This window comes from Molothrus ater, chromosome 3 (assembly GCF_012460135.2).
Source record: "Molothrus ater isolate BHLD 08-10-18 breed brown headed cowbird chromosome 3, BPBGC_Mater_1.1, whole genome shotgun sequence".
NCBI lineage: Eukaryota > Metazoa > Chordata > Aves > Passeriformes > Icteridae > Molothrus > Molothrus ater.
This window is the reverse complement of record NC_050480.2, coordinates 62,989,947-63,004,530: the sequence shown is the minus strand read 5'-3', so window position 1 is coordinate 63,004,530 and position 14,584 is coordinate 62,989,947. Positions and strand designations below refer to the sequence as shown.

At 38.5% G+C, this 14,584-nt stretch overlaps 1 long non-coding RNA gene across 1 annotated transcript in view; it reads right to left on the bottom strand.

Annotated features, from left to right (window-relative positions):
• The window catches only part of LOC118685177 (uncharacterized), a 129,685-nt gene that overhangs the window by 60,153 nt on the left and 54,948 nt on the right, over window positions 1–14,584 (bottom strand). The window contains exon 3 of the long non-coding RNA XR_004979939.1: window positions 5,677–5,766. This is a non-coding gene — a long non-coding RNA (uncharacterized LOC118685177). The remainder of the gene's footprint in view (window positions 1–5,676; window positions 5,767–14,584) is intronic.

Genomic DNA, 14,584 nt, shown 5'->3' with positions numbered 1-14,584 from the left:
ATAGTTGGGTATTGTTTCTAGACTTAATTTGTTTACCTCATATCATCAGCTTCAAGACCTTCAATATGTTACTAGTTTTCAGCCACAGAGCATGGCCTTTTTAAGCAGTCAGATGATGAAAGAGCCTGTGCATGTTGCTTTTGTTGAACAGCAGAACTGACTTTGATATACTTGATGCCATTTGTACTGCAGCATTTATTTTCACAATTTTCAGACTTTCACTTTAAGGTTAAAGTGATCACCTCCAGAAAACTGATGATTTTAGTTGCATCTTGGCATAGAAATGAACGAACACAGACTGAATCTACAATATTTAGCATTACTGTGCATCCAAAAAATGCCACAATGGCCACAAAACACTACTACAAGACATAGACTTTTGACTAAGCAATTCAAGTTAAGTTTCCACAGACACTGAGGTTCCACCCTGACCAGTCATCATCAACTGGTGAGAGACACTTTCACTGTGAGCATCTTAGCAGGAAGCTTCCATCAATCTTTTAGAGGCCATTTCTATCAGCTTGACAAGCTCTTTTAAGAACCAGTTTTCAACTTTCTTACTCTTTTATGGAGAGTAGGCAGTAAATGCAGAGTGCAGAAGGAACAGAAGTCAGGAAAGAGTCATGATGGAATTGTTATTAGTGCATCTTTAAGGGTTTAAATGTTCCAGTGCAAGAAAGGAAAGAGTGAGTTAGAAACTGATCTTAATGCTGGTCTCAGTTGCTACTACAGACATATGCAAAACATCTGTCCACTGGAGTAGTTACCTTATCAAAAAAGCGAAGAACTATTAAAATTCTATTTATCCCCAACTGGTAAGAAAATTTAAGTGAGAAACCTTCTCCTCTGTCATAGTAAGACCTACTGGAACAGTGTCTTGAATAAGCACACAGCAGGTAGGTGTGGTTTTTGCTGGTCTGTAGCCTCCTTGAATTAAAATTTTCTGAACCATTATGCATCCTAAATTAGCTGAAGCAATCAATTAAAAAGTGTCATTGTGATTCACTTCATTAGTAAAATAACACTATGCAGTAGGAGTTACAAAGCACATTCTGCCAGTGTGCTCTGAGTGCCCAGAGCCTAAATAGGAAAGTCATTTCTCCCTTGTACCTTTTCACAGTGAGTAAAGTATTGCTCTTAAAAAAAAAAAAATTATTAGAGTAGATACACACTTGACTTTTGTATTTTATTGGCATATGTTCAAGAGCCATGTCTTTCATTGCTGTGAAGTTAGCAGCTCCTACAACTATAGACTTGTGGCTTTGCTTATTAAGACTTCGTGGAACTGCAAAGTTTTTCCAGAAATGTCTGTCTTTGTGTTCATTGATTATGGTTTCCTTTGAGGTACCTCCACATTTTTATGTCCATTCCTTTAGTGTCTAGTCTTTCTTTCCATGTATTTACTTAGCTGTGGTCTCTGACATTTTTTCCTTATTCTGAAAACTGACTTCTCACCCTCACTAAGCAGCATTTTTATGTGTTTTAAAGCAAATTCAGGTGATGTTTAGGTTCCAGAATGTATAAATTGTGGAGTTCTTTCTTTTGCTTTCTGAATTCTAGCACAGACCAGTCTAGCAAAGACCAATTCTAGCAAAAAAACAGTCCTCTGTTTCTGACACTGTTGAAAAAACAACAGCAGCAAAGAGCTGTGTTACTCTTTCTATATTTACTTCCTGAACTGTTTGGGGGTTTGCATAGTGCCACAGTAGTACTGAAGGGCCTCAAGAAAAAGGTGGTTCTTGAATTAAAGAGCACATAAGTGACTGTGTCAGAAGTCCATTAAGGAATGTCAAAACATGTAACAGAAGCTGTAAAATGACATTACCATGAAAATTAATGTAAAGGCAGTGGCTGAAACCTCAATTCTGTTAGAAGTGTATCATCCCTGGCTACAATGAAGGCTGCAGTTCCCTTTTAAGGAGAACAGCATCGCTGAAGCAATGTGCTTGTAAAAATGCTAACGTGGTCCTTAAAATTATTCTAAACAGATACTTTTAGATAAGATATGGAAGCATTAAAGCTGTTGTGCATAACAGTGGTGAAGCTTTATCTAGAGTACTGATACAGTTCTGTTTACAAGAAAAGGACTAAATTATTTTAGCTTGTTTAGGTGAGCAGAGACAAACTTTAGAGGGACTATGCATGCTGCCTGAAATGTACATTCTTATGAGGACAGACATAAAGGAGAAGATAACTATTCAACCAGACAGCAGTAGATTATGGGTGAATGTGAAAACAGGACAAGCTGCAGGCCAGCAGAGATTCTCCAGCCAGCACAGCAGGGGCAGATTCTGCAACCATGTTGGCAGGACCTAACCCAGAGTACTGCTAGGATGAAGCTGGGTAGTTTCTGAGGGTCATTGAAAGCATAATGCTGCACCAGCAGATGGAATTGCAACCCTAATTTAGAGAATGGGACAATAGGATGCCTTCCAAAATCTTTTCTTTGTTCCATATGTAAATTTTGCTCCAGGAGCTCCAAATACAATGTCTCTGCACATCCCTTCTAGTTTTGCCCCAGCTTGTGCACAAGTCCTCCAGTGCATGAGGGTTGGTGAAACAAAGCACAAAAGCATTTGAGGAAAAAAATTTCCACTGATAAGCAACAAAGAATAGTATCAACAATTCCTAAATGGAGGAGTGAAATAAAAGTCAGTTTTTCCTAATTCTGTAAGCCACTGGGAAACAATGGTACTCAGCATATCACATAACTTTTCAGTATTTTGAAGATTTAACAGTTCCTAAATAAATAGATTATTTCTGTGGTTTACAGTTCAGTCCAGGCCTGCTGACATGAAAGACAGTGTTTTCATGGATGTCAGCAACACAGGAACAGGATGGTTTTCTAAGTGAATTATGTACCTAATGAATCAAGTGGTTTGTCCATATCATTCATTACAATTTTAAGCCAGATGCAATGTTTCATGCAAAAATATGATTTATTTTCCTGTGATAAATCCCTCACATCTAAACCCTGAACATTTTCATGAAAAGCTTTGTAGTTTTGCTTTTAATCTTCAGGATTTCCATGGAGAAAAAAGATCTTGAATTCTTTCTTTGGTTTTCCCTATAATTTTCTTTTTGTCACTGAATATACTGCAAAAAATTTACTCAGGATCCTTCCTCACAAAACCAAAGTGCCCCTCAAGCCCATTATCCTCTGATATCTATTTACATGAAATAAGTTATGTTATACAGAGTGCATTAGAGTTCTGCAAAAGAACATGTACTTTTCCTGTCCTCAGTTTTTGTACAAATGGAATGTCACTGTCATCATTCTTTAAGTGAACTTATAGAGCTCCACTGATTTTTGTGAGATACAGAAATCTCCTCATATAACATTAATAACTTCAAAGTAAGTTTGAAGTTTGGCAAAAGCAATTTTTGTGCTACACTGGCCCAACACACAGACTGGTTTGCAGACTTTGAACATATGCACTGATGCCCCAGGCTTCCTCAGAAGACCCCAGGATACTTGTGCAGTTTTACTGCACAAAACATTTTCTAGGATTTCTTAAGACTTAAAAAAAGTTTTTGTTGCGTCAGGTCCACCTACACAGATTCTCTTGATTTTGGCCTGTTGTGTCAGGTCCACCTACAATCCTGCTCTTGATTTTGAAATGCTCACTATGAATGGTGATACTATGAAGGACACCCCCTCAGACTTTCAACCATCTAAACACTCATTAGCCCAAGAAAAAGCATATCAATGATCAATGAGTAGTAAGAGAGACAGTCATTAGCATGGACATACATATATTTTATTAAATTGCTAAGTCAGGCCTTCAGTTACTTCTACCTGGACCACTGCATGCTTATAATGAGGAAATTTAACACCTATATGAAGGCCTAGATATGAAAAACTTGGTACAGTGAAGTTTTCTAGAAATTAAAAAACTGTGCTTGGAATTTTGGTTCATCTCTGCTAGTTACTAAGGGTTCTGGGGGCCAGTATCCATCAGGAAAAAGCCTTTGCAGAAGCAGGAGCAGAATAGCTGGGACACTGCTGCCATAGCTGTACCACTCTGAAATGGTTTCCTTTCTCATCCCAAAGAAAAAGATCCTCCAGAAGAGAGCATGATCAAAGACACTAACCAAGAACTACAGCAGATATTTCCGGCCTGCTTGCCTCTTTCCAGAGATCACTGGCTCCTATTAGAATATTTGTTTCAAGCAGCACCAATATTTCAGCCTTCTACCCATCTAATGATTAATAAAGTTATACTAAGCACCCTGGGGGCAGTATTTGCTTATTGAAAAATGGTAAACCTTTACAATATCTGTAATAGCCTAAAGGCTGCAAGTAGGGCAGTAAATTTCTCTATACACATTCAAAGCAATAAAGACTATGTTCATGCAACAGTAATAAATAAGGGCCAAGGGGGAAAGATTATCTGAAAACCATAAGAAATATCTTTTAGAAGCTAGTAATTGTTGAAATTGTTCTTAAATTCTTTTGAAGATATAGTGTTTTTCAAACCAGTGTTTTCAGAAGTTTCCATTACTGCTGGATTAATGGCCTTTTTTACCTGGAATGATCTGTATTTTGTGCTTGGGAATTTTACAAAACTGACAGCACTTCCCATATGAATGGACAGAAGGACAGAACACTGTTTTTTGTGATGATCATGGTCATCTCAGGTGAGATGTCTCAAGGACATCACTGACTTAGCTCTCTAAACTACAGGTTTAGTATATGGAAGCCCTACAGCGCAGGAGCTATGCTACCATAAAGCAATATTTCCCCAGCAAGGTGTGAACAGCCTGATCAAGACACGGAAAACATAGGAGACCTCACACCTGAGGCAGTAAGGTTTTTCCCAGGAGACAATAAGGTTTAATTTCCTCTTTCAGTATCTTTAAACTTCTTCCTTCCTAAGGAAGGAGACTGTCCATGCCACTTATCTTCTGAGTGAATTCGAGGAGTCCTGATCTCCTTGCAACATTAAGCTTCCTTCAGAAGTTGTTAGCTGCTCAAAGGCACTTTTCTGCATCTCTTTCACCTCTAAAATATGTTGCAGCTTAAACAGCCCCATATTCCCCATCTTTCCTGGACTTTCTTCAGCCTCCTCACACTACCCTTCACCATGTCCACCTTCAGATTTCCATGTCTCCAGGGTGTGGGCACCTCACACACCCAAGATTTTAACAAGCTTGTACTCTCTTCCCTGATATTTCTTTACAGCTGTTCCTACTTTAAACTTACATAGCATTCCTTGATCTCCATCTGGATATAAAAACAACTCTACAGAATTATCTTCAACAGAGTTGTATACCTCATGAAAAGTAAAAGAGCAGAGAGAAGTGATGCCTTACAAGCCCAGAAAATATTATTATATCACCTGCATAACCCACACGTTACCAGCCTTACTCACTAACTCACAAAATTACCACTAATTATGAGTTAAGCAAGAGTTGAGCTTCTAGAAGGCTTTTTTTTGTGGCTGCCTTTTGTAGCTGCACTTTCCCTCTCCCACAGAAACTTTCATTCTAATCAGCACAGAGCCACAAATAAAATCGATTCATACCAAGTCCCATGAAGAACAGTACATCAAAGTGCTTTTTAACAAACATAATAGTGAAATTCCATTTCTATGAGGAAAGAAAAAAAAAAACCCATTGTTTTGTTGTCTGCGATAATTCCAGACTTACCACTTTGACTTTGGTTAGACTTACCTCCCGCTGTATTCTGAAGAGACAATTCATGCCAGCAATGAATCCCAGTATTCATAAGCACAGCAGGGTCCTTCAGGTTGAAAGACATTTCTGTAGATGTAAAACACACAACACTAACAAGGAAAGCTCTGTGTATATAGCCAGCTACCAGCAGAGAGATTTAGATGCAAAACAATTTCTATTAACCTCAGTAAGCTCCTATAAGTTAAAAATTACCTACTTTCTCTCCTAAATATAGATTAAACTGGCATTTTTAGCAAAAGGCAGTCTACTTTCTGAATTTTTTAAAAACTACAGCAATTTTCCAAGGAAGAAGTCATCCTGACTCATATTGATTTCATCTGAGTAGACTGCTCTGTTCTGAAATTCCCCCTTCTTTTTCTTTTTCAGGAAAGCAAGGAGTTTGGTTCTAGGTTGATGGGACTAACCTCTCAACAGTGCATACATATACTGGGGATGGGCACCTTCCAGAAAGCAGCTTTAAAAAATTACCCTTCCTAACAGCATCCTGGTTTATAACACTGAGTGCTGGGTTCCTGACTGCAGTCTTGTTATTTAAAACACCTACAAGCAACAGTGAAGATGAATGACCATAAGCTTATGGGTTAACTAGAAAGTTATAATATCATTAATTAGAACAACAGAAATTTAAACTGTTGTGACTGCCATAATCTGTGATTGCAGTAGAGAAAGCCTTATGTCTCACTGTCAAATCACAGCCTAACAGCTACATAAATAAGATAAAAATTATGACGGAAACTATTTATAAAGAATGTCCCTACAGAACATAGTTCAGAAATATAATAAACTACCACAAATATTATTAGAAGGTTTAAGTACATGTACATCTTTTAAAACTGAAGAATACACCTTAGAAATCCTTCCCACTCTTTAAGTTTAACTTGATGAGTTACAGGATTGTTTGCCCACAACTGAAAGAATGTAATTGACATTAAAAGAGATAAAGATGTGAACTAATTGTGAATAACAGCTTTATCAAAAATCAAAATGTAAGTGAGGAAAATAAGTTGCAGGGGTTCAGCAAAGGAAAGTAAGACAAACCTGTCTTGAAAAGCCTTTAAGAAGGAATAAGAGAAAAAAATCTGTTACCTCTCTTCATTTTTTCTCATTATCCTATAAATCCAGCAGTGGAACTCTACTTACAAGAATCATCCAGAACAACAGCCATCACCTCTCCAAAGAGTTGGTGACATGTGAGAAGCAATGCTTACATTAATGAGTTTTAACAAAATGTTGGAATTATAAATTGTTTCCTTGAAATAGTCTGTTTATTGCTATTCCTCTATGCTCTACAGTATCTGTTCAAGCGTGGTCCTTCTACTGATTGACCCCTGAGAAGACACAATGGAACCCACTAGGAACCCACTAGATTCATATATATCTTACTGGTGATTTAAAAACAAGATGATAAAAATGACAAGAAATTAAGGATGAAAACCAAAGTAGAGAAGAAAGTTTTCTATTTTAGGCTCAGCTCAACCCCCAGGAAAAAAAAAATTGGCCACAGGAACTTCACATTTCTATTTCCTAGAAGTCTTGCACGGTAGCACTTAGTTTAAAGCATGTGACTCTGTACAGCACAATTCAAACAGCACAAAACACTGACACTGAGAGCTAGCCTGCCATTCAGAAGACACATGCCAAAACCTCATAGTTAATTTCTTGACATTCTTTTCCTTGTCTTCAAGAAGTATTGTGTTTATACGTTGCATTTTTATTAAAGTGGGTTTGCAAACCCACAGAGAATAGAAGAAGTAGCAAGGAGTGCAGTTTCAGTAACAAACCAGACACATCCAGGATACAGGGTTAATCTAAGAGACAATCTGTAAACGAAATTGTATTCATATTAATTCAGGAAAAGGTAATGAACGATTGTACTGTTTCAAATGAAAATTAGTGATCTCTCAAGTAGAAAAATATTCTGCAAATCCTATGTCATACATTTTTAGGACATCTGGAGATTCTTTGTTCTTTGCAATTCCCACTTCTCTCTTAAAGACATTATTAAAGTGTCAAATAAAAATTTCTGGCAAGCCCTAAGTATTTCATAACAGATTGTATTATCATAAATGATAATATCTTGCTGGGGTGTGAGAAGATGAAAAACAATATATGGAAAAACATTCAAATGAGAAAAATCAATACAAAGTGAAATAAAAATAGGAAAATTACTCTCTTTGCTCATTTGTAAATCCAGACAAGTTCACATTGCTCAGAGGAAATGGCAGGAGCCTCCTTGTGCGGAACAAAGCACCAAAGAATTCCCTCAGAGGAAGGAACAATCATGAACTGAAACGAAGATAAACAGATGCCCAAGAGAAAAAAAGTCCAGACCTCAGTTTTTGTTAACTTTTATTGCAACACCCAAAACATGAGCATTCATTACTTGGAATAAAAAAAAAATAAAATTAAAATTAAAAAATAAAAATGAAGCTGCCAATCAGTTTCCCAGATTTCGTAAGGTTTTCAAATAGTTGATATGTTTCCGCTGCTATGTTTCACTCACTGGTCCTTTAAATCATTTCGACACCAGCATGACTCTATTGAAACCAGCAGGGTTGCGACATAACAGAGCAGAGAATTAGGCCCACTAGTGTGATTTCTGGTTGCTAGACTGAAGGAAAAACAACTTTGAGCTTCACATAAGTTCTTTTAATCACTACATGGGTTGAACTAATCCAAGAGACATTAGGCAATTACCATACTTGGAGGACATCAAGTGAACTGAACTTCTTTTTTTTTCCAGCCTGGGACACTACTGAACTAGCACAACAAATAGTCTGGGCATCGTAAATCTCTGAAGACTCTTGTAATGCTACAGATGTTACTAGCAAATTAATTAGCAGAATTAGCAGAATTTATTAGCAGAATGAGAAGTCAGGATGAACCAGTGGAAGTTCAGGAAGAAGTTCAGGGTCAACTCATCTTGCCTCCCTTTCACCAGCAAATTTCAACCATTTTGTGAGGCCAGTAACTTGTGTGTGATTAAAGCATTTGCTGTGTTTCAGTTTGAGCATATTTTCCCAAATGATAAACAGATCTGAAGGCTTTGAAATAAATTCACTATTTCCCCAGTGGTTAACTTCATGTTTTAAATAATTATTTTCTTTTAAAAGATTATAAAAATAAAGGCTTTCCAAGTACATCAGTATGCAGAGCAAAGATATATCTGGAAAACATGTCACATCACAGATGACTGTTGCATCTGCCATTAATAGGAAGTCAAGCCAGTAACATCTAGAAAACTTAACAAATGGCTTTTACTCTTAGCAAACACTGTTCTGATGGAGGTGGGGCTCAAGACATCTTCTCAGAACAGGACCAGGAGGCTTCCAGAACTGCAACAGCAAAAAATCCCTATTCTACTACATTCTCTGAAGAAGCATCTCACTTCCAGGCAAGGTAGCTCTCTGCAGCTGCTTGGGCTTCATGTCACTAAACAGTAACTTGCAGTTCCCAGAATTAAGTCATTTGCTACAGCTGCTAACAGCCATTTGCAGGAATAGCCTGGGAGATCCCCAGCTTTTAAATTTTTATGTAGAGGTCGTATCTTTATGTTGCTTGACTCCTAAAAATGAGAATTGACTCTTCTATTTAACTCACTATCTCTCTAAAGACACTAAGTCAGTCCCAATGACAATAGACTTCTGTGCTTTTTCCTTTTTCCAGGCACTCTGTCTTCAGATATCAGAAAGTGTGCTTGAAGATACTGAAATTATTCAACTAGCACTGCATATGCATTTCCAGTGCCCTGTAAGTCATTTGAAGAAGCTGGGGTATCTCTTTTTCTCTAGAATAGACACTGTAAAGTGTTTACCTGTTTGACAAACCTGTTTACAGTTCATAAACTGCATTGTAGGGAAGTTGGACTGTTAACAAAGACTATGTGATACAAAGACAGGAGATGATCACTCTCCACAATTGATCTGAACACTCACAGAACAAAGAGAGGTTTCTCTTCTTCAGTTTGTACTTAATTATTGTGTAAAGCAATATCACAATATCCTTTGCATTACCACAAAACTCACTGGAGATTCACTGTTTCTACAAGCAGATCTGAGAATTTGTGGCTATGGGGATGGTGACAAGTGGCTGAATGAGACTCAAATCTCTAAACTACATAGCAACCCCCACTCCCCACATTCTGGTAATAGTCATAATGCCACTATGCTCAGTTTTGACTAAACACTCTCTGTGAGGCTATATAAAAGATAGTCTAAGGTTTTGCCAGGATTAAAGCAAACATTTGGAAAAAGGTTTTAAGTAACCAACTCACATGGCCTTTTGTAGGGACCACGTTAATTTTAAGTCCCACAAAAGAAGTTCAGCCTCAAATTTGCCATGTCTACCTTGTTGAATGTTGTGCCCAGGCTAGGGACAGTGCCCAGGCAGAAAGGGACCTGGGGGTGCTGGTGACAGCCAGCTGAACATGAGCCAGCAGTGTGCTCTGGGGGCCAAGAAGGCCAATGGCTCCTGGCCTGTATCAGGAATAGTGTGGTCAGCAGGAGCAGGGAGGTCATCCTTCCCCTGTACTTGGCACTGGTGAGCCACACCTTGAGTGCTATGTCCAGTTCTGGCCTCTCGGTTTGGGAAGGATGTTGAGACGCTGGAGCACATCCAGAGGAGGCAACGAGGCTGGTGAGGGGCTTGGGACACAAGGGCTGTGAGGAATGACTGACACCCCCTCTGAGGGGGTGTTTAGCCTGGAGAAAAGGACACTCAGGGGTGACCTTATCGCTCTCTACAACTCCCTGAAAGGTGGTTGTGGTCAGTGGGGGTTGGTCTCTTTCTCCAAGCAGCAACTGACAGAACTAGAGGAAACAGTCTTGAGCTGTGCCAAAAGAAATATAGGTTGGATATTAGGAAAAAGTTTTTTACAGAAAGGGTGATAAAGTAGTGGAATGGTCTGCCTGGGAAGGTGGTGGAGTCACCATCCCTGGATGTGTTTAAAAAAAGATTGAATATGACACTCAGTGCCACAGTCTAGTTGAGGTGTGAGGGCATAGGTTGGACTCAATGAGCTTGAAGGTCTCTTCCAACCAAGTGATACTGTGATTCTGTGTGATTCTGTGATTCTGGGTTTAGGAAGGTCTAGAGAAAAAAATTGCCCCCAAAAACCAGCTTAGATAATACTGGTATTTCACAGGTCATTACAATGCAAGTGAATGTGGCCACATTGGTACTTCTGACCAAGAAGTGTGAGAAGACAGATCTCCTACTGAAACAGATTTAAAAGCTGGGCCCTGGCTTGTTACTTTCTGAGAAAAATCCCACACAGACAGCCACTGTGGGCTCCTCCTGTGAGTAAAGGATGGACCCAGAAGTGGCTGCCCAGACAGGGCACCTTAATATTTGATAGATCTGGTAATAGAGAAGGCCTTTAGGATCTTTTCCTGCTCTCCTCCTGACATTCAGCTATGGAAATAGCTGTAGTTGGGAAGGAGAGGCTCTGTTTCCTGGAAGATGGCTAATCATAGTGTTTTTTGGAAGCCAGTTATAAAGGAACTGATGAAATTGTTAAACTATGCTAAGGATCCTTTCATATTTTTGAAAGCTGAAAAGCTTTTGGGTTCAGTATGGCTTGGGTGACGTTTGTTGGGGCAGAAAAGGGGTAACAGTAGAAGCTTGCTGGGTTTGCAGCCTCAGGAGGACTGCCACCTGGGAAGGAAGCAAGGCCAGCTCAGCCCCTCCTGCCTTGAAGAGCAGAGACCAAATGCCTTACTGACTTTCTGACACAGTCCTTCATGCTCAGCTCCCAGTGCCATTTCTAGTCCAAAATTTGGATCTGAGTCATAGAATCACAGAATGGCTGAGGTTGGAAAGGACCTTTGGGAATCATTTAGTCCAAAGCACTAGTACACACAGCTGTTTGTCCAACACCATGTCCAGATGGCTTCCAGGGACAAAGATTCCACAGCCTCTCTGGAAACTGGTGTGAATGCTTGGTCAACCTCTCGGTGAAAAAGTGTTTCTTGATATTCAGAGGGAATCCTGAGTTTTCATTCGTACCCATTGCTTCTGGTCCTGTCACCAGGCATCCCTGAAAAGAGCCTGTCCCCATCCTTTTTACATCCTCCCTTCAGGTATTTATTAATATGCATTGATGCAATCACACTGAGCCTTCTCTTCTCCGTGCTGAATCCCAGTTCTCAGTCTCTCCTCAAATGACAAGTGTATCAGTCCCCTCATCGTCTCTTTGAGCCTTTTCTGGGGTCTCTGCAGTACATACCTTTCTGCCCTTGATGGGGGAGCCCAGAAATGGACCCAGCACTTCAGATGTATCTCAGCAGCACTGGGTAGAGGGGAAGGATCACCTCTTTGACCTGCCAGTGGCACTCCTCCTAATGAAGGGTAAGGGAGGAAATGCCAAGGGGCCTTATCTTCACATACAGAGAAAAACCGATGTGCACATCATTGTTCAAAACTCCTCCAGATTCTTCCTGCACATTTCAGTACATGTCTTGTCAATATATCTAACAAAAGATTGCAGTCAAGAGCCTGAATTTCACAAAGCCAGGGCATCTTTTGTGTTCAAAGGACAATTCTCACTCTGCAAAATTAACAACTTGAATTTGCTTTACTGGTGAGTCATATGGCTGATAGCATCACTGCCCCAGTAATGTCAACCTACAGCTCAGTTTCAATTCAGAATGCCTTTGTGCAATTCTTTTTTTAAAAAATCTGAAGAACAGAAAAAGATTGGAAGTTACATGAGAAAAATTAATAATAATTATGGAAACAATCTTCCTCACGGAAGTCTTAAAGAGTGCTTGCTCTTTGTTGGACCCAGCTGATGAATTTGAAACGTTGCGTAATTTTTCTATCTCTCAACACTTCTGGAAAAGAAATTGCATTTAAACACCCTTCTAAAATTCAGGATTATATTGCAAACATTTGCCTGCTATTATCATTGTATACCATCTGAGGATGCTTTATTTTTACTGAGGGCCCTGTACATAATCATCATAATGTAATCCACAGAACTACCTAAAGGATGTTTTTATCTTTGCCCCTTAAATAACAGTAGAAGATTAGTGGCTAATCTAATTTGAGTGAAATCAATACTCGTTCACTTACAAATGAGTCTGTAAGGGTTTTGTGGGTTTTCAGTCAATGAAGGCCTTGAAATTGGAAAAACCTGATAAAGAGAGGGGCCTCAGGTCCTTGTTACCAGCATTGGCAGAAAAGGCCCCTGTGATGACCATTAAAAAAAGTAAGGAAAAGCAGGAAGAAAAAGTGAAAGATACTTTAAAGCTTTAATACTTTTGGAAATTAGGTGCTCAACTTTGGATGGATCAACATGCCTAAAGTTTCTGGATTTAGAAATTCCATGTCTTTGGAGATCAGCATCTTATATCAGTTTTCTAACTAAAAATGAGCTCAGATTGCAATCTCAAAAAGAAACAAATTTCTAGAAGGCTGCTAGCCAGGTGAATGTGTTTGTACTGGTTCCTGTGATATATGTTTCCTTTTTTTCCAAAGATTAGAAAGAAACCACAGACAGATTGTGGCATGTGTAGTATCAGTTCACAGCAGGACCTAAAGATGAAAATCTCTAGAGTCAGAGTTCATGAGGAGCTCGAAGAATCCTTCCAGGTGTTTTCATGGAAATTGATATAATGGAGCACAGAGATGAAAGAGCAAATATATATTATTTTAAATCACAGCTTCAGGGCTTAAAGCTAAGCTCAGCAGGTACTAGGAGACCCAGCATGGATTTCAAAGCAAATGTACATCTAAAGAAAGCAATTTTTCATTAGAGTCATATTTTACACTTAATTTGCTTTTTTTTCTTTCTTTTTGCTCACAGTTTTCTCTTCCTATACTATTGAGAAATATTCTTATGCTACTTCTTGTAAAAAAAAATCAGAAAATGAGAAATGTGTTTCTGCTTGTGCTTGTGGCCTTTTCATTTATTGTTTCCTGACTATATGCAGGATTCAGCCACAATTCAGTGTACAACTAGGCAAGCCAACAGCTCACAGGTGGCATTTACAAAGGTAATAGTTATGTAACAGTAAAAATTAATGCAAAATTTGCTATGACAGATGAGTGGTTTGAAGAAAGAGAGTGAAGAGACAAGTCCCTTTTACATCTAAAACCTGTTTCACTAAAGAAAACAGCATTGTGAATGCACCAGTTCAGCGGTGACAAAAAGACAAGACTTCTGTCATATTCTGATAGCCATATATACAAAAATAATGCATTCATCTGGATTTTTGTGAGAATATGTAATAGCTTTTACATAATGGCCTCTTCCCTACTATCTTAAAAAGGCAAGTGCAATCTGTGAACCACTTGCACCACTTCTCACACTTCTATACAAAAAGCCAAATATATTTGTACAAAATTCTCCAGAAGCACAGCATGAGTTTTACATTATTAGAGAGGCGACCATCATGTTTGGGTGGTTAAGCTCTTGTGTGTGTGCAGGCAAAGACTTTATAGACAAGTATCTGGAAAAATGTAATTATGGTTAAATTTGATTTCAGAGAGCAATTTATTGATATTTTTGGAAAACCCACTCCATATCTTAGATCACTGTAAAGACTTCCAAGATGCTTGTTGGTTTTCATAAAGATGGATAGCATCTGTATGTATTGATATGATATTATCTGTTTGTATTACAAACCTTTGTATTACACAGAGGACACATACAGTCTCTAGCATTGCTTACAAATAAATTTACAAAGTAGATTAAAAAAAAATTCTTTCTTCTTTAAAAAGGGAACAAATGACATTAATTTCACCTGATTAGCTTAATGTGGTCCAGTCCTTTGTTCGGTTATGAGCAAAACTACTTTACAACAGTTCCCTGGAATTTATAGATTTTTCCACTCACAGGTAAACTGTTTTAAAGTTGTTATAAAAACCATTAAATAATTAG